Source organism: Protopterus annectens, chromosome 11.part0, assembly GCF_019279795.1.
Source record: "Protopterus annectens isolate FY-2018-M chromosome 11.part0, PAN1.0, whole genome shotgun sequence".
Taxonomy (NCBI): Eukaryota; Metazoa; Chordata; order Ceratodontiformes; family Protopteridae; genus Protopterus; species Protopterus annectens.
Window position 1 is genome coordinate 1,406,887,233 of NC_056745.1, and position 22,488 is coordinate 1,406,909,720.

The window sequence follows — 22,488 nt, forward strand, 5'->3', positions numbered from 1 at the left end:
ATATTAAAGGTATTTATAGAATTCACAGGAATTTCAGACCTGCTACAAGACCATGAAGAAGTAACTCCTCTGTAAACATATAAAATATTATAACAGCTCACCCTATTAATGATATAAATCCAAACTAGGTTTGAGCCCAGATAGCCATTAGATGGCATACTCAACTGCATATCTCTTCAGTTTACACATTCCTTCCTTCCTTCTGTACTTTAAAAACTAGTAAATATAATAAAAATTATTTAGCACAAAGGTATTCGAAAGAAAACAGTTACGTTAGGAAACTTTAATACAAATGCTACAGATTAAGGTAAAGCTCAAATTTAAAAAAAGGACCTATTCTCATTAAAAGCATTCCCTGCTTGTTATCGTGTAATATGGGTTATAGATATAAATCAAGCCACATCTTGCCAATAGTTGCATTAAATACTATCCAGTTTTTCACTTCTTTTTGAAATCTCAAAGAAAAGTATATCAGATAGTCAAAGGTAGGATAGTAACAGAAATAAAAGAAACTTAACTATTCACCTATTAAATGTCCCTCACTATTCCCCATTATATTCTCAGAATAATTGTGAATAAACTCTTCTATTTCACACATCAACTTGAAAACATTTTCCTTTACAGCGAAGAGACTAAAAAGTTGAAGTTGCCTTGGCTAACCGTACCCCTTAAATTTTAAGCAAAGAAATACAACCTAACAGCAGTGGAAAGTCAATTAACCTAACAACCTACTGGACCAAGATTACTGCTACCTCAGTAAAGCATGCAGATTAACCACAAATGCAAACAATGATACACATATAAGATGCAGACAGATAGCTGTAAGTGCCAAGTATTGTTGCCAGTCTATCAAGGAAATAACTGGCCATATCAAAGATATCTCATCATTTTTAAATTAGTTGATTATAATAATTTTAACAAAGAAGACAAGAGTTTATTTCTCCCTTTTATATGTTCCATTCCTAATGAAATAACCTCTACATCTCCTTCAGTTAGTAACCAGGCAATTACAAAATAATTTTATCCTTTAAGAAGCCTATTTTCATCCTTTCATTTTTAAAGAAATTATATATAAGGAAACCAAACCATTTGCAGACAAATTGGATAACACATCTGGAAACAAATGCATTACATTCCTCAAAGCCTTTTTGAGAATGTCTAAAAAAAAAAAAATAGAAAGCCACTGACTTTAATTTTTGACCTATCAGGTACATCTTGCTATGTATTACACCTCTCAAATATGTCATTACTATACCCCCTTCCCAAAGTTACATACCTTATTTCATGAAAGGTCTATGGGTCCATTCCAAACCTCTGCATCCACAGATATAAACAACCACAAAAACAGCTGTGAATCCTCTGTGATAAGTAACATTTTTATATGATGACTTCAGCAAAACCACCACACTGTTAACAGTAGCCAACCTTATTTATAATAGTTTACATCACAAAATGATGAAATGTATTGTCAAAGAAATGACAAGAGCTTTTGAAAAAATAAGACTTAATGGCACTTGGAAGAAAAATGACATAACTTCAGTCAAAACATAATTTTTCTGAAATTGACAAATGCCCCTCTCCAGTCCGGGACTTCTAGCCTATGGTAATCCTAAAGGATCTATACCTGGGTCACTTTTCTTCATCCTGTTCCTGAAGGATGTGTGCCATAATGTCACTTTTCTCTCATTTGCTCATTGTTACATGCTAACAAATCATTCAATGACCTTAAAGAAAAACTACAAGACTCCAATTAACTGGCCAAATGGACTGCTAATAGATAACTTAAAATTAGCCATCTAAATCAGTAATTGTGCTCTTTAGAACTCATTAACATTTTGAAAAATCTGCCCTCTCTCCTACTTAAATATCTACAGGAAACAATCTACTGATAGCTGACTAAAAGAAATACTTAGTAATAATATATGACTCCAGCCTATCCTTTTACAACATGCTGAACTATGTTTTAGGACAACTAAAATTGTGCTGTAAAATCTCCCAATTGCTTTTACCAGTTGCACCTTGAACAATAAAAAGAAATGTGCTGATACCAAAATTAGAATATACCGTACACTTCAAAACTTTTCATTCGTATTACAATACCCAAATTGTCTAAGATAAGGGAATCAAAATGCATCAATAATCAATTATTTATGTATGTTTGATATAAATTCCCTGTATGCTTCTATTCCACATGAGGATGGTTTGACTTCAGTTAAAAATATTGGTTAGAATATTTAGATTTATGTATGTTTGAATTCCAAGATTATTTACTGAAGCTTACTGAAATAACTATCAATAAAAATGCATTTTCTAATAAAGAATGCTACCTGCATATTAAAGGGACAGCAATGGTGGCAGTTATGATGTATATTTAAGTGGATATTTTTATGGATTATTTTTTAAATGAAATACATATTCAAAAGTGTATATTTTTCTCATACATCTTAACATGTGACAGAGATACCTGGATGATTGTTGGGTAATCTGGAAGGGTGGCTGTAAAAATTTAAGCAGGTTTAGAGAAAGTTTGAATGCTAATGAATTTTAACATTTCTTTTAGCATGTAAACTGATTTAAAAAATGTTTTCATTGATGTCAGCATTGTAAAAAAAATTCTTTAGCTACTGTTGTACATTGGAAACCTTTTTCTAAAAGAGCACTTTTTTGATCTACTGATAACTGCCATCTACCCATATTATTAATAACATACCCAAGGAATAATGTATTGCAGCAGAGTAGTGGATTATAAAGTTTTTTTTTATTTTTATGCTGATCTGATCCACAGCTTAAACCATCAAGGGTATAGATTTGATTTAAAGATCCAATTTAAAATTCAGTAGGAGGTTAATGAAATGTCCTAGGCTGCTTTATTAAGCTTTCAACAAAGGAAAGTGATGGGCATGCAGCTTAATCATTTTGTCACCACTTATAGCTATAATATGAAAAAAATTCAGAAAATATTAATATGTATTCATCTATAATGGAATCCGAAAACATACTTGCTAAAATGTTATCTAATAAATATTATTAATCATATAGAAGAAATAAGAAATTACCACAATTATTTTAATATTCCTAAAGACTCATTTTAACCCATTGTATGTTGTAAAGAAAATTTCTGGATCGGGTGGACTTTCTTTATGCAGTTCATGCAGTTTCTGTATATATATTTTATATAGTGATGTCTTTTCTACTATGAATTCCAGAGGAATGCTTTACATAAAAGCTAGAATCAACTGCACTACCACATGGGTTATTTATCTGGTTGTATATTGTGCCAGGTCTGTGTTAGTCAAGCATCTTTATGAATTAAAGAGTAGATTTCTACACATTTTTATGACACCCAGTGGAAAAAAAAATCTTGTATTGTCATGTATAAGCACACTGTTGACCACACTAATGCAGTTTTATCGGTACTGATTCAGGTCTTTCTGGATGAACAGACATATTTAAAGTGGTTGCTTGATCAAAAAGAATAGCAATTTATCATCTGGCATTTTATTTCACAATGGGAATTGAGAATTAGAGATAGAAAATAAGAAAATTTAGTCTAAAATAATGTTTGGTGTACTTTAATATCCACATTTATAATTGCTTTAAAGTGTTTTGAAAATACTAGAAAGAGCATTGTTTGTTTTGGAAGTATAATTTCCCTGATGATATAATAGCTATGTGCAGTGCATTTTTGTATTTAAGGTGCAACTTATTGAAAGCTTATTTAGCAGTGATGAAGTTGAATTAAGAACTGAAACTGATTTATTGATTTTGTATGACAAGTAATCTTTTTTTCCTTGACAGGTGTTTAAAAGTTGGATTATAATTATTTTTCAGTTGCACTGGGATGGTTTATTTGTTCTGTCATACACACACACACACACACACACACACATATATATATATATATATATATATATATATATATATATATATATATGGGTCTACTAAGGCTGATTGAAAACTCACTTGATTGAAAATGAAATTATTAGGACCACTTGTCTGAAAGCTCACCTCACTGAAAACTCACTTGACTGAAATTTATTTCATAGAAAGTTATAAATGGCCACATATCTTGGTTATATATTCTCTTTTGAAAACAGTTATTTATTGCACTTGTAAGTATCACTGTGTATAGTTTAAAATGTTTATAATATGTGGGGGGGGCTACACCCCCCACACCCCCCAATGTGGGGGGCTGTTCCCCGCCCCTTACTTTATATACTAACTCCAGGGTTGCACTACAGTGGGGAGAAGGCCATTTATAACTTTCAATGAAATGAGTTTCAAAGAAATGAGTTTTCAGTGAAGTGAGCTTTCAGTGAAGTGGTCCTAGTAATTTCATTTTCAGTCAAGTGAGTTTTCAATCAACCATAGTAGACCCATATACACATATATATATATATTTATATATTTATATATATATATATATTTATATATATGTCTATATATATATATACATATATATATATATCTATTTTATATATATATATATATATATATATATATATATATATATATATATACATATATGTAGAGAGAGATATGTATATCTATACATCTATATCTAACTTTCTGTCTATATATATATATATATATATATATATATATATATATATATATATAGATGTGTGTGTGCATGTGTGTGTGTGTGTGTGTGTGTGTGTGTGTGTGTGTGTGTGTGTGTGTGTGTGTACAGTTTGCCTTCAGTTGTTCGACTAACATGACTGTCAACATCCTGAAAGTAAACTACTCTATATCGAAAACAGAAACATTGACTTCTTGCACGCCCCAAGGTTGCTTTTTGGCACATGCAAACATTACTTCAGAAAAAAATAACAAAATTCCTTATGTGGCAAGCTGCAACCCCCTCCCCCCAGCTATTTATATGTACTAACCTTGAGATCACACAATCCCTGGAGAAAAGGAATATTCCATACCCACAGACTGTCAATCTCACATACCTATCAGCTATCTGTATAGTTGACCAAATACTGTCAATAAAACACATGTTGACAAAACTCCCTATTAACCAAACCAGCAGACCCCATATATAAAGGCACATCTTTACAATTTGATAACTGGGTAAGTAAATTGGTCTTCTGACTATTTTCATCCGTGATATGAGTTATAAAGTACAGAAGTGAATAGCAAGTTTGACATACATTTCACTGCAGTCACAGTATGATGGATTACTATGGGTATACTTTGCATAATATATAAAATAAGCATAGATTAACATGAGCACAGGAAACCCAGATTAATGTGAGTACAACAGAAATAACAGTATGCACAATATGTACAAACAGTAGGAGTACTAAGAGAATTTTGTATTGCTTGAGAATGAAAAATCAGTACTAATCAGTGGCAAGAAAGCTGGTAAATTTGCATTCATTATGCAGATATTGTTTAAGATTTTTCTGCAAGTCTCCAATGTTGTAAAGCATTTGCTTTCTGTAGGAAGTCAGTTCTATATTTGTATTCTGTAGAAAGATGATTCCATGTGACAGGTCTTATCCTGGACAGGGCTCTTTCTTCACTAGTAAGTTTAAATCTTGGTCACACAAGTGTGAAAGTATCTTCCTGGTTTATTCAAGTGACTGATCCAGACCTTAATCTTTGAGCATTACTAGCATTAAGATGTATGCCAATATTGCATCTACCTTCAGAAATGACATACTGTAGCACTCCATAGCTTCAAGGTATTACCAGCATTTAGATAACAGAATAAGATATTAAGGTTTCGACAGAAATGGTAACATTTGGTAGGCTGGGGATAGGTAAGGAGAGACAATTTACATATCTTGCAGGAAACATCAAGGTTGAAATAGACTTTGTATTATAAATGATGGGATTATGTGGTGGGAAAATGTTTTACTGATCATGATGTAATATGGGTAGTAGTAAATAAGAAGAATGGCATTACTGAGGAAAGTAAGGGTATAAAAATTTTAAGAGATAAAACTGTGAAATCAGAGCATATAACAAAAGAAAATTAGATGTTGTTGTGCAAGCATAAAATGAAAAGATCAATATGTAAAGCATGATCATAATATTGGATGATGCATTACCAGAAATACAAAAAGGTATATTTGATAGGAAATGCTTATATAAGAAGATGACAAAAAATAACATAAGAAATTATTTGGAGGGGGTGACATACATAAAAGAAAGAGAAATGTATGTGCAAATAATGCCAAAGTGAGAGATATGATTTATGGGCAACAATTTATGTTAAAAATAAGGAAAGAAGATGTTGCACCATTTTGGGACGTGAAAAGAAAATATAATAAATGAAAAATGACTAGTGTGAAGGATAGCCATGGTAATGCTTTGTACAGACAAAAATGTAATGAAAATAGAAGAAAATCTGAAGAAGATGTATATGAAGGCAAAAGAAAAAAAAATAATATGAAACATGAATAGGATTAATGGTAAAGGGAATAAGGAATTAGAAAAAGAAACAGTAACAAACAAAGGATTTGAAGATGTATTAAAATGAATGAACAAAATATACCAGGGTCAGATTGGTTGAGTTAGGGTTTACAAGGAAATTAATAGAGAAAACAACTTGGATTTCCTTAAAATAATGGATGAAATGTTAAACAAAACTGTAAACAAACAGTGAAAACATGTAAAGGATTTATTGGGTTTGCATTTAAAAAAGGAGAAAGATAAGACTTTAAATACATAAGACCTATTACATAAGACAATTCATTTTACAAAATATTTATATCTGAGTTGGAATATGTCACCCTTTCACTAGAGGACCAACTTATGTTTGGCAATTAGTGTGAGTGGAAAGAAATGATTTGAATCCAATGGTAATATGTTTAATGTGCAGTCTAGAGGAAATGTAACAGTTTTGTTTAGAACCACTGATAATTTCTTTTTTGTTTTTAGTTTTTTTTTAATTTGGTTTTAAAATAATAAATAAACAAATACATTATAAAACAAACAAATAACTAGTTGCATAGGTCCACAGCTGAAGAATACATAAAAGTTATACATATCAACAATAAATATTTTTTTCAAGCAAGTCTTTAAGTCTAAGCCAAGATTTATATGAATGTGTAATATTAGTGGTTCTCATCTTTATAGTATGCAATTCACTACTGCAAACAATTTATGCCATACAAATAAACTCAACACTAGAGGGAGTAAGTTTACTTTTCCAATTTTTAGTATTTACTTTTCTGGCTGTAGCAAGAACAGAACAAAGAAAATGTATTTGAGTTTTAGAAATTATCTCGGGAATAAGAAAATTAAATAAAACTAAAGATTTAGAAATATTACATCTATCTGAGCATAGTGCTCAAATTAAGTTATTATTTTTTTTTCAAAAAGAAGATGACTTCACATTCATATACCATTTAAATCCAATCAGCTATTATTTGAGAATCACATCTCTAGCATTTAATTCTATTTGATTTATATATAACTGTAATTTTGTTTGGTGTGACAAAAGCTCAGTGTAAAAATTTCAAAGACAAAATTTTCCATTATAATGAAATGTAGTTTTATCTGTAGATTTTAATGTTATTTTCTTGTATTCTTCAGAGAAGTCTTCATTATTAAGTTCTGAGGATTAGTTCCATTAGGAATTGTCTAAATATGTGACATCTAACTTAAGAATTTTATACAGTTGAAACAAATATGATTTATTTTGCATTGCATTATTAATGATATGTATTAAGAATTCCAATAATTTGAGGAACAATTTCTTATCTGGGTTAAATATCTTCTTAATCTCTGTGTTCACTGAGTCTATAAATATTTGTAAAATTAACCAAATTAGCCAATTCTCAGAATCTTGATTGCATTTGGACTTTACATTTTTAACAGCATATATATCAGTGCCACTTGAGAATTGATGCCAATAAATTAAGTTACTTTGTTGTTTCGATACTAGCATTTTGATGAAGTTGAGTTTTTAAGCAGTCATTTGTATATGCAATTGGAAATACAGAAAATATTAATTGTTTAATGCAATGGTCACAATATATGAACTATTGGAAAGAAGAAATTATGTTATTTAAATAGAAAATTTGAGAAGAGGGTGTAATTCCATTTACACTAAACTCTTTAAATAACTAGATAAAATGTTGGGGACTATTTGTTAATGACTGGTTGTAATATATTTATTATTTACTAATAATATTTCTTCATGTATTTATTTCTATTTTGAATCATAAGATGAATTTAACCACATAACTTTTATAATTTTTGAAGTAGCATGCAACTGAATATCAGGGAATCCTATTCCACCATTATTCCACCTTTTCTGTGCCAATCAAAGGAAACTCTTGGTTTATTAGGATGCCAAAAAATAAATAAATAAGTAGAATATTAATTAGCTTCTTCATCATTTTTGGGTGGAGATAGTACTAAAATGTATAAGACAAACAATATTTTAGGGAGAATTACCATAGGTTCATAGGTTCATAGGTTCATACTAGGCTATCTGCCCTAGGGCATTTATAAGCCTAGCCAGAATGTGTTTGGCTTTCGCCACCCATTTTAAATTTATTTTGCTATGCCCTTTTTCGAGGTTAGTATACTGTGCCTCTGTCTAACAGTGACACAGAAGTGATACCCGGGGTAAACCTACGATCTCCCATCCACTTATCAAGATTCCTCTTGAAGAGAGTCAATGAGGGACTCTGCCTAACCTGGACTGGGATTTTATTCCAGAGTGAAGGGAGCCTCTGGGTTATGAATCTGTCCCTCCAGCATGTCCTATTTATTTCAATGCTGAGGTTCAAGTCTCTCGAGCACGTAGCTTGATGGGATTTGGATTTTCTGAGGTGCAGCATGTCCATTAATTCCAGGTTGGACATGGTTTTATACATCAGGCACAGATCGCCTCTGAACAGGCGGTATGCCACTGAGTAGAGCTGGAGTTTCTTTAACCGGGCAGCATATGGCATCTGTTTGAGCCCTTTGATCCTCTTGGTGAGGAACTTTTGGGGTCTTTCCAGTTGCTGCAGGTGTCTGGTAAGGTACATCCCAAAAGGGGCATTGTACTCAATTATGGGCCTGATGAGGGATGAGTAAAGAGGCATGATGACCTCCCCTGATCTAGATGTGAATCCCTTCATGATTAGGTGGGCTATATAAAATGTTTTTCTAACCACTTTGGCCACGTGGTTGTCAAAAGAGAGATTGCTATCAACTTGGGTCCCCAGGTCCCTAATTACTTCTTCTGTACTTAATGGATTACCACCTATGTGGTAATTTGTGGGCACTTTGTTTTTGCCAAAGGTGATGATTATACACTTTTTGGCATTTAGCTTGAGGCCATGGCTCTGGCACCAGTTGTCTGTTTCTATGAGGCCCTTTTGGAGGATGCTTGTGTCGGCTGGAGAGTCGATTATGGCACCCAGTTTGCAGTCATTTGCGAACTTGGTCAGCCACAGTCCTTCCGTGTTGGCCTGTACCTCCGAGAAATATATACCGAACAAGAGAGGTCCCAGGACTGAGCCTTGTGGGACACCACTTGTAACTGGTTTGGAGTCTGACATGGCTCCAGCAATTCTAACCATGTGGGTTCTGTCCTTGAGCCAGTTTGCAATCCATCTAGTGACATAGGGGTTTATATTTAAGCTGGTGAGCTTATCTATAATGCCCGAGTGGGGTATTGTATCGAAGGCTTTTGCGAGGTCCAGGTAGGCTGTGTGGACCACCTTCCCCTCGTCAATGGCCTTGGTGACTGTTTCAAAGAAATCAACCAGGTTTAAGAGGCAGGATCTGCCCTTAACAAAGCCGAACTGGGTAGGATCCAGTGTTTGTAGGTCCCCAATATCTTTATTTATGAGGTCCATGATGATCCTTTCCATAGCTTTGCAGACCAAGCTAGTCAAGCTTATGGGTCGATAGTTTCCAGGATCCATTGAGGCACCACCTTTATGGAGAGGGACCACTGTTGCTGTATGCCACTCTTTGGGCACATATCCTGTAGTAAGGCTGAGATTGAACAGTAGTTTTATGTTTGGGTTTAGCTCTTCTTGGAGTTTATGTAGGACGCAGCCCGGGACACCATCTGGTCCCATTGATGCTGTGTTTTTTGCTTTGGAGAGGGTGGCTCTTACCTGAGCATCTGAGATGTCAGGGGGGCAGCACTCTGCTGGGATAGATATTTGCCCTTTTGGTGGGGGGGGGAGAAGTTTGCGCTGAACCTGTCAGCTAGGATGTTGGCAATGTCTGTGGGTTCGGTATATTTTTTGTCATTTTGGACTAATTCTGAGCATATCTGGGAATTACCACCCAGGTTCCTAACATAACTAAAGAAAGCCTTGTGATTATCCTTAGTGTCCTGTGCAATTTTTCTCTCGAAGTTGGCCTTAGACAATTTTATGTGTGCCCGTAGTTTTTTGCTAATACTGATCAGTGATGCCTTCCCTTTTTGGGATTTTGCTCTATCATTTAGTAGCTTCCTCCTTCTATTGTATAGTTAGTTTATGGCTGGGGTCCACCAGACAGGACGTCTGCCTTAGGAGGATTGGGTCTTGGTTTTATTTGGGATCGCATGATCCATGCATTCCTGAAGGTGTTCATAGAATGCATTTATAAAGGATTCTGCGGTCTGGGCCATATTTTCCACAGGCCCAGGGGCTTTGAAGGATTCCACCTCAGTTTTGAGGAGTGTGAAATTTGCTTTAGAGAAGTTTTTCACTGTGATTTTCTGGGCAGGGGGTGGGGTCGGGATGTGAATATCCAGTGTGATTAGTTTATGGTCTGATCTTACCAGTGAGGGATACACTTCTGGTCTGGAGCATAGAGTCCCCATGTTGGTGATGATCAGGTCCAGTATGTTTTCCCCTCTTGTGGGAGTGGTAACAAGTTGTTCCATAGCATTTGAGTTTATAAATTCTAGGAACCTTTGGGCTAGGGTGTTGGAGATAGAGTAATGCTCCCAGTCTATGTTTGGGTAGTTGAAGTTGCCCAATATAATGGTGTTTGGAGAGACCTTCATATTTTCCAGTGTTCTCAGGAAGGCCGAGTGAGGTTCCTGGGTTTGGGAGGGTGGTCTGTAGCAGGCTATAAACTGGAAGGCAGTTTTACCCACTGTTAGTTGCACATGGATAGTCTCTGATGCTTCGTGCTTTGCCACCAACCTGGAGGTGTGGGTATCTTTGATGAATATCAATACTCCCCCTCCTTTTGTGGTTCGGTCCAAGTTTTGGGGCCGAAAAGCATGGTATGAGGTATAACCTGGTAGTGCTGGGGTACTCTTGGGAGCCCTGAACCTGGTTTCTGTTACTGCACAGATATCGATGTTCTCCATGCTAAGGAGAGTTTCGAAAAGTGCATCTTGAGGTTTAGACTTCTGGCATTGAGTAGCATTACTCTTAGTTTCTTATCCCTTGTGATACCTATGGAGGTGGGTTTGTCTTTTGAGCCTTGCCTAAAAAAGGCACTATGTGGGTAGCAAGAGCCTTTGCCAATATCCAAAAGCCCAGGGGTGACAGGTGCAAGCCGTCCCTAGCGAAGCATCGTGGCTTGTCGAGCATATCATCCCAAGCTGACAGGCATTGGATCCCCTTCGGCAGATCTTTATTTAGAGCCTCCGAGTATGTTTTTGTGTGATTATGTGTTTGGTTTGCTGTCGTGGTAGGTCTATGTGAGACTGGAATTGTAGTGAGTGTGGTTTCCTTCTCCTCCTGACTGGTTATGCCAGTACTGAGTTGAGAGAGCTTAGCCTCCAGTTTGGCTATATGGTTGCATCTCTCACATGTGTTGGAATTTGTTGGGAGGAGGATAGGGTTGTCTGTGTACATGAGGCAGTTGTAACATTGCCTCAAGATTCCCAGATTCACCAGCTGGACCAGAGAAGAGATTGACAACTGACCTTTGGACATGCTAGAATAATATTGGGAATTCCTTAATAATTGAAAACCAGGGCCAGTGGGGAGTGAGGGTGTAGTGCTTTTAATTTTTAGTGCTGACTTATATAATTGCTTTAGTGAGCAAGTGCCAGGTAACTTAAGTGCAATGTGTTACAGGTAACTTAAATGCAAAAACGACAAACAGTAACTTTCTTTCAAGTGAAACAAGGAAATAAGTACAGTAAGCAATGCAGATATCACTAGTGATCCACAGAAGCGCTGAGAAGCCGTGTATTAGGTGGAATTAGCGTTCCAGGGAAATAACAAGCAAACAAACAACAAGCATATAAACAAAGCTAGATTCAGCAGGCCTGGATCTAGTCTATGCTACAGCAAACAAGGTGTACCAATTTCAGTAAGATACATTCAAATATTCAGGCATTATAAACCTTTAACCAGAAATTCTCAGCTCAGAAGGGTAGAGTCCAGCCTCTTCTCCCACAAGAGTGCAGACCACAAACCTTCTTAATGTAAAATAACTGGCCTGAAGCCCAAGTGCTTAAACCAGAACTAATACACTTTAAGAATAACAGACACTGGACTCTCAATCAGCAGTTCCCAACTTAGAAGGATGAAAGGTACCTGTCCTGCCGCCACAGTGCATGCCACAAACCTTCCTAATGTAAAACAACCGGTCTGAAGCCCAAGTGCTTAATCCAAAAGACTTAGAATGATAGCTACACTTTAATCAAGTTACTACCAAGCAGTAATAAATACAATTGAATACTTTAGAGAATGCCTGGATTAGTGCTCAAGTTACACAAACAAAGCTAGATCCAGCAGGCCCAAATCCAGTCTATGCCACAGCAAACAAGGCGCACCAACTTCAGTAAGAAGCAGTTCAGATATGCATGCACTATAAGCCTTCAACCAGAAATTCCCAGCTCAGAAGGGCAGAGTCCAGCCTCTCCTCCCACAAGAGTGCAGACCACGAACCCTCTTAATGTAAAATAACTGGCCTGAAAGCCCAAGTGCTTAAACCAGAATTAATACACTTTTAGAATAACAGACACTGAGCCCTCAATCAGCAGTTCCCAACCTAGAAGGATGTAAGCTACCTGTTCTGCCACTACAGTGCAGACCACAAACCCTCTCAGTGCAAAACAACTGGTCCGAAGCCCAAGTGTTTAAACCAAAAGGCTTAGAATGAGTTACCCCAAGCAGTAATAAATACAATTGAGTACTTTTAAGATGATGCAAAAGTAAAAAAAGTAGGTAGAAACACAAGCAGATGAATTTTTTTTTTTTTTTTTTTTCTGAACAAGTGCTGAGATCAAAGAAACAGATTTGAGTGCTGAAACTAGAAAACTGGCTAGTTATAAGAAAAAAAACTAAGCTAGAAGGCTTCCCTCCAACACAGAAGGGCTTGGGGGCTCAGAAGCCTACAAATAGTCTATACCACTTAACAGGAAAGGCAGGAAACAAGCTTAATTTTTTTTATTTTTTTTTGTTTTCTGTTTCCCAGATGCTCTCTTTGTACACAGTAGGAGTGCCTGAAATCAGAATATGATCTCACTGCACTCAGTTGAGTGAGCAAATGAGATGGGCCCAGAAGGAGTATCCAAACACAAATTTACAAGAGGGGCGGCCAGTTGCAAGGCCACTAAGATTAACACCAAAACAAAAAAAGGGAGGGTGGGTGGGACTAACTGAAGAGCCACAATAAGGATTAATCATTCTTCCATGGTAAAGAAAAATGTGTTCCAATCTGTGACTAAACATAAAGTTTTTTCAACTCCCTGTTGAAAATTCGATTGTATCATTCCTTTACTATTTGAAATAATGGTTATACCAAGGTATTTCATGCCATTGCTAATCCATCTGAAGTTAGAATATCTTTGTATGATTTTTTTTATTAATTAATAATGTACTTGCTTTATTATGATTAAATCTTAAGTTTGAGATTTCTTTAAACTGACTCCTAAAACTAATTACATGTTCTAAACAAGTAATGGAGGCTGCTGCTATGCTGGTAAATGCTCGTGCAAGCAGTATAAATCAAAGTTATAGTAAATCAAAATAGCAGGACTGAGCGAAAACAAGTGTAACACTTAAAGTTCAAAGTACTTTATTATCAATAATTAATAAGATAAGTGCTTTCGCTGTGTAGCTTCATCAGATCTTACATTCATTCTAAGATTCCACATCTTATATATACACAGGTTTTAAACAATTAATCAATCAAGTAAGTTAATTGGTATGATTATTTAAAGAAGCAGGCAGACATCAAAGACCCAGCTTAATATACAAATCTGATAAAGATGAAATCATTTAAAAACAATATCATATATAAAGTATACATAGGAAACACATATATAAAAAGTTATATATAAAAAATATATATAAAAAACATATCAGTTAGTACATATATATTTGTAATTAAAATAGATATTAGTGTGAGAAAGATTCTATAGACAAGTATGCTTAATGTCTAACATATAAAATTTCATATATATGTATGTATAAATTAATATAATGTCTTATAAAATAAAGTAACCACACTACATGTGGTAACTAAATCTATGACGTAATGACATGGTAGTGATATAAAAGACAATTCGTTTACAGAGAGATAGAATACCTATTTCTAGGGGGTTTATCTAATGTTTCTACGCTGTCTTAATTTTGGCTTGATAGAGGCCCCATCATTGAGGCCTAATCCTTTATCTGATCTTAGTAGAATTATCCATTCAGTTTCCTTACTCTCTGTATATATCTTAATGTCATCCCCTCTAGAGTTGGGAGTAATTACTTCAAGTACCTTGAACAAAAATCTATGTGTGTCATCATTTAATGCTACATGCTTGGCAAGGGCATTATGTAATGTACCTTTCCTTATGTGATATACATGTTCCCTTATCCTATCCCTCAGTGGTCAATTTGTTTTACCAACATAGAAGGATGAACATAATTGACAAACAGCTAGGTATATCACATGAGAAGTCATGCAGTTGGCTTCAGCTCTTATATTAAAACTTTCTGTTGATCAGGATGAAAGAATTCTGTCTTACTGTCTATGTAACAACAGAAATTACAGCGACCACAGCATCTTGTGCATCCATTCTGTATAGATTTCCTATCAAATTTAGGATGGCATAACATTCTTTTTAAGTTGTGTTTATTCTTAAAGATAAACCTCGGTGTTTCTCCTACTATCTGTTTAATTTCTTCATCTATCTGTAATATACCCCAGTGTTTGTCTATAATCTGCTTAATCTCTATATGATCAGATGAAAAGAAGGTGGAGAATTTAGTGAAAGATTCACTCATATTTTGTTTCTCATTATAGCTAGCACTGTTGGATCCAAAGTATGGCATAGCTGAAGTGGAGCGTAAATTGTACACTTCGTCTATCTTAGAATGTATTTTCTCGACTTTATATCCTCTGTTTAATAGTCTATATTTCAAATAATTTATCTCAGTGTGAAATCCCTCTTCCATTGGATTCAGTCTGGAAGCTCTAATAGCTTGTCCTTTCACAATATTTCTAAAGACAAAAGGAGGGTACATACTGGATCTTAGAAGCAATGAGTTAACATAACATGTTTTACGATGAACTCCAGTGTTAATTAAATTATTATGTAGCCTCTCTATATATAAGTCTAGAAACTCAATTCTATCCTCTGAAAACTTCATAGTAAACTTAAGACATGGTATTAAATTGTTCATGATTAGGTATGTGGATTCAAGTTGTTGGGGTGTCCCTTTCCAAAGAATAAAGACATCATCCACAAAACGTCTGTAAAATATCACATGTTTCTCAAAGAAATTTTGTAGAAATAATGTATGTTCTTCCCAATGTGCAAGAAACATATTGGCGTAGCTGTTGGCACAAGATGTACCCATGGCTACGCCATCTTTCTGTCTATAGATGTTATTCTTGAACATAAATACATTATTTTCTAAGACTAATTCCAAAAAGTGAACTATTAAGTCAATAAGTACATTGGTATAGTCACTGTGATTTTTCAGGTACTGTAATGTATAATTCAAGCCCAGTTCATTGGGAATCACTGTGAACAGTGACTGTATGTCAAATGTGACAAATAAATAGTCTTTAGTGATTGTTTTGCCTTGAATACAATCATAAAATTCTGTAAGGAATTGTTTAGTGTCTTTTAGTACTATTTTATTTTTATTTAGTACAGCCCTCAGATGTTTTTCTACAAATACTGATAGATGTTCTGTGACCCAACCTCGTCCAGAAACTATTGGTCTCATGGGTGGGTTCTTATTATCCTTGTGCATTTTCGGCTGTCCTTGAATAACTGCTATAGTAGGTGTTAGAATATTAAGATAGTCAAATAATTCCTTGTCAATCAGTTTACTTTTGAAAATATCCTCTAGCATATTCTTCACATATCTTATAGTTTCTATAACATCGTCTTTTGTTATTAAATCATAGAATTTGTCCTGCATCAATTCTGTCATTGCTCCGATATAATTTTACATATCCATAACAACAATGCTGCCTCCTTTGTCAGCTGGTCTAATAACTATAGTAGGGTCTTCCTGTAATTGTTTTAGACTTACTCTTTCTTTATAAGTTAAATTATCTCTCCTTTTACATCTTTTTTGCTCTACTCTATCTGCATAGTATACATGTAACTCATCTTCAGTTAACTTCAAATATGCCTCAACGAGTGGGTGATGGGTTGGCACGAAATTACTTAGTCTCTTAAATGTGAATGCTTCTGTTTTAGAAGTATTGCTAGTTTGGGTTTTATATAACAATTTTAGCATGACTTCTGCAAAATATTTTCAAGTCAGTGACTGTGTCTGTTAGTTTACTGTGACTTCTTGGAATAAAGTTTAGACCCTTGCTTAACAATTGAATATCTTCATAAGTTAGTGTCTTACTTGATATATTGTGCACTAATTCTTGTGCGTCCACATTTTCTTTAAAGTTTGGTTGGATGGAATGTCTCCTGAAAATTTCCTCTTCTGCCTCCCACGACTCATAGACCTCGACCTCTGTGGGCCTTTGTCCATACGTATCGGTATAGGAAAAACCAATTCAGCATTTGTTTTATTGCTAGATTTTTCTGTGGTTTTAACCTTTGGTCTCACTACAGCCTCAGAGTCTCGATTCATATGAGGTGTCTTGTCTTTAACTATGTGAACATTAGGATATAAATTAGTGTCTAAGTTCACACTGGGGTGTATGATGTGTATAACATCTATTGAATCTTTACAGTGGGGTTTATCAGTTACATCGATTGCTACATTCTCTATACAAACATCATCAATTAATTCTGTAATCTCATCAGCAGAAGGTATACTCCGAACATTTAAAGTCGACATATTACTATTCCCAGCATTATTGTTTGGAGCATTTAAAGTACACATATTCTTTTTAACTTCATTACTAATATTGTCACATAAGATAACATTCTCTACATTCCTTTTATTCATGTATTGTGAACTATTCATAGCATTATCATTGTTCACCATTGCATTACGTTCATTCTGTCCATGCCCTGGTCTGGGCCAAGTAAAGACATGGCTTTGTCTAAAATCATTAATGTCTCTTTTAGCTTTATTCCTTTTTTGTTGTAGTAGCTTCCTTTCAAATGCTAAAACACAGTCCAGTAAGTTCTCCAGTAGTGGTTGAACCAGAACATCAGCAAAGTCTCTATATAACATTTGTTGCTTCGCATTTATGCTTTCTATCAATTTACTTTCTTCTGGTATAAAAAAGTCTATTAAAAGTCTAAGATAATTTCGACTCACCTCTATATTAAGTCTCTGCCATTTCGCTAGCAATTCGGGGTAATCTATGTATTCTCTGTGTTTGCAGGCGTTTCAGCTTCATGAAATCCTTTTCAATCCCTTCTAGTAGTATATGCAGTCTTTCCGAGTCAACTGCACCTTCATTCACATCATCAGTAGCAGTCACATTCTCAAAGAAGCACGAAGCGTTAGTAACTTCATTGAGGTATTGTTTAAATCTGCGTTGCAGTACCTCACCCCCACGGTCTTCACCTCTTGGTCGCATTACCTCACTCCCTCGGTCTTCACCTCTTGGGATGTAGTCCAATTCGATGTCAGTCATATTATGCAAAACATTTGTCCCAGTTAGCAGCAAAGCAAGAAATATAATGTATAAAACAAGTAATGGAGGCTGCTGCTATGCTGGTAAACGCTCGTGCAAGCAGTATAAATCAAAGTTATAGTAAATCAAAATAGCAGGACTGAGCGAAAACAAGTGTAACACTTAAAGTTCAAAGTACTTTATTATCAATAATTAATAAGATAAGCGCTTTCGCTGTGTAGCTTCATCAGATCTTACATTCATTCTAAGATTCCACATCTTATATATACACAGGTTTTAAACAATTAATCAATCAAGTAAGTTAATTGGTATGATTATTTAAAGAAGCAGGCAGACATCAAAGACCCAGCTTAATATACAAATCTGATAAAGATAAAACCATTTAAAAACAATCTCATATATAAAGTATACATATGAAACACATATATAAAAAAGTTATATATAAAAAATATATATAAAAAACATTATCAGTTAGTACATATATATTTGTAATTAAAATAGAGTGAGCAAATGAGATGGGCCCAGAAGGAGTATCCAAACGCAAATTTACAAGAGGGGCGGGCAGTTGCAAGGCCACTAAGATTAACACCAAAACAAAAAAAGGGAGGGTGGGTTGGACTAATTGAAGAGCCATAATAAGGATTAATCATTCTTCCATGGTAAAGAAAAATGTGTTCCAATCTGTGACTAAACATAAAGTTCTTTCAACACCCTGTTGAAAATTCGATTGTATCATTCCTTTACTATTTGAAATAATGGTTATACCAAGTATTTCATTCCATTGCTATTCTATCTGAAGTTAGAATATCTTTGTATGATTTTTTTATTAATTAATAATGTACTTGCTTTATTATGATTAAATCTTAAGTTTGAGATTTCTTTAAACTGACTCCTAAAACTAATTACATGTTCTAATGAATTCTTTGTATTTCCTATTGTTAGCAAAATATCATCAGCAAAGAGTTAAATCTTTAGTTCATGGGTACATAGGTGGCTACTAAGCTATTGGCCCTAGGGCCTTTATAAGCCTAGCCATGTTATACCTTTGTTCCCTTATTGACTAAGTTGTATGGTCTATATTTGCAGTGCAAGTCTATGATCAAAAATGACTGCCCTTAAGCCAAGCGGGACATAGGTGGGGTAAATTTACAGTCTCCCATCCAGTTGTCTGAGTTAAACTTAAACAGGGTCATTGAGGGGCTCTGTTTTATGTAAATTGGGAGTTTGTTCCAGAGCACTGTATATCTCTGGGAGACTTATCTGTCTCTCCAGCACATCTTGTTAATGTCGTAGGCTAGGTTAAGATCCATGGAATCAGTGAATCTTGTCTCATTTGGCTTTCAGATGTGCAGCATTTCCATTAGGGCAGGGTCTGGAACTGCTCTGTAGGCCAGACACAAGTCACTTCTCAGCAGCCTATAAGATATAAAGTACAGTGATAGGTCCTTCAGTGAGTCCATGTAGGTCATGTGCTGAAGGCCCTGAATTTTCTTGGTGAGAAACCTCTGAGGTCTCTCCAGTTGTTGCAGGTGTCTAGTGAGGTACATACAGAAGGGAGCCTTGTAATCTATTAGTGGTCTGATGAGGGATGAGTACAGGGGAAATATAACATCTTTAGCTCTGGATGTGATTCCCTTACTTATGTATATTTCTGTTGTATCCATTCCAGTTTACTCATGCTTGTTTTCTTATAGGGTTTCCTTATTGTATTCCATACTCAAGTTTAGGTCTAATATAACTAACAAACAATGACTTCACCACTTTTGATTTCCTAGACTTTATAAATCCATTAATGCAACCTATAGTTCTATAACTATATTTAACCAATTGGTTGATATGATTAGAAAAACTCAAGGCTAGATTTTCCCATGTACCTAGGTCCTTAAGCAAGTCTACAATTTCAATCACTGTGTGCTGCATTAAATATTTACCTTTCAATTTATGTCTCCCAAATCTCATATGCTTATTTTTTTGATGTATGTATGAACATATTATTCTCCTGTAGCCAAATGGTCAATTTAGTCAAGTTATTTTACAAACATGCCTTATCTGCAACACATGTACTCAGTTTACCCAGTTTCAGGTAATCTGCATATAGACTGTAGAACACCTCAGATGAAAAAGTTAGGTCTGAAAGATACAATCTAAACAAGTAAGGGCCTAGTACAGAGCACTGTGGGACACCTTGACTGTAACCAATGATTTCACCTGTCCGATTGCTGTATGATACTTGCCATGTCCTATTTGTAAGCCATGTAGCTATCCATCTTACCAAGAGTACATCAATACCTAGTTGTTCTAATTTATTGATCAGTGTTTTGTGTATGACCCTGTCAAATGCTGAAGTTAAATCTATATAAATTACATCACATCACAATTGTTCATTTATAGCTGTTATTATATTGTTATAGAACATCATGTTACAGGTGGTAATATATCTATTTGCAACATATGCATGCTGATATCTGGTTTCAAGTCCCAACTTATCTAGTTCTGACAATAACTTATCCAATATTACCTTCTCCATTATTTTTTCCACAACATGAAAGTAGACTTAAGGGTCTATATGATTCTGGGTTTGTCCTACTCCCCTTTCCCTTAAAGATAGGCTTAATAAGTGCATGTCTCCAATCTTGAGGAATATCCCCATATTTTAGTCTGTATTTGTCTGTGTAAGCTCTTTTTTTAACATGTCAACATCATTGGGGGACTCAATGATTGCACCCAATTTGCAATCATTGGCAAACTTAGTAAACCACAGGACATCTATTTTCACCTGGACTTCTGAGAAATTGATTCCAAACAGCAGGGGCTGAGCACAGATCCTTGTGCCACACCAATGATAACTGGTCTATTGGTAGAGGTGGAATCCCCAATTTTGATTGTATGCATTCTGTTGGTGAGCCAGGTGGCTTCCCATCTAGTGACATATAGGTTAATTTCCAGATGGGTGAGTTTCTCAATGATGACTGAGTGGAAGATTGTGTCAAAAGCCATGGCTGACTCAAGATTGGCTGTATGTACTGTTTTGCATTCACCCAGAGCTTTGATGACATTCTTGAAGAAATCCACCAGGTTTAATAAGCACAATCTACACTTAGCAAAGCCATATTGGGTTTGGTCAAGTGTTTGAAAGTCACTTATGTCTTTGTTGATAAGGTCCATGATGATTCACTCCATAACCTTGCAGATAAGGCTGGTTAGGCTTATGGTCTATAGTTCCCAGGGGTCAGTTGATGGGCCCCCTTTTGTTCAAGGGAGTTACTATTGCTGTTTTCCACTCTGCTGGGACAAAGCCAGTACTTAGACTGTGGTTGAAGTCAGTGCCAAGTAGCACCACTAGATCCTGTTTTAGACCAACTAGTAGGCAGCCTGAGATGTTATCTGATCCCATACAGGCTGTGTTTTTGGCCATGGAGAGTGTGGTTATGACCTACTCTTTGGAGATACTAGGTAGAGGACTGGTGTCAGGTATGCATTAGGGTATGTCTGGTGGGAACAGGGAGGTGAGGTTTGCTCTAAATCTGTCTGCTAGCAGGATGGCAATGTCCTCAGGGTCTGTATGAGTGGTACTTTCCACTATTAGTTCAGCACAAAGCTTGACCTTCCCTTTTAGATTTCTGACATAACTAAAGAATGCCTTGTGATTATCCTTTGCTATGGATGCTATTTTAGCTTTGTAATTGGCTTTAGAGGACTTTACAATATATCTAATGTGCTTCTTCAAGCTGTGGTGGGTGTCCTTCCCTTGCTGAGTCAATTTTCTCTTGTTCTTAGACATTAGTTTCTTTCTTTTGTTGTATAACCTATTAATGCTTGATGTCCACCAGGGTGGCTTTTTTTTTTTTTTTATGAAGACCTTGTTTTGATCCACTCAGGTGCAACTGAGTTTATGCATTTGTAAAGGTGTTTATACAGGGAATTTGTGTACACCTCTGTATGGAAATCATTGCTGACAATGGTTGCAGAGGGATTGAAACTACATACGCCATCGCTTAGGAGGCTACAGTTTGCTTTGGAGAAAATTTTCATCCTTTTCGGTCTTGAGTGGGGGTCAGTGTTACTTTGGACAAGACTGATTTATGGTCAGACCTTACCAGAGAGGGTAGCACACAGGGGGTAGTGCAGAGAGCCCCTATGTTGGTGAGTACAAAGTCTAGAATATTACAGCCCTTTGTGGGAGCACAGACTATATGTTCTGGAGCATTTGTATTAACAAAGTCCAGAAACCGTAGGGCAAGTGTGTTTTTGCTCATATATAACTCCCTATCGATGGAAGGATAGTTGAAATCGCCCATGATCAAAATTTTTGGCTGTATAGTGAGTGAATCAAGTAGGTCCAGGTAGGAAGAGTGGTTCTTGTGGTTCATGGTGGGGGACCTATAGCTAACAATGAAATGGAAGGAGGGGTTTTAACTACAGTTCATTGGACTTGAAGTAGCTCTAGGGAGTCATAGTGTTTGAGGTGTATTTATCTTTAATGAAGATGGATACACCTCCACCTTTGGTTCTTTCTTGCTCATTTTGAGGTCTGAACGTGTAGAAGGCATT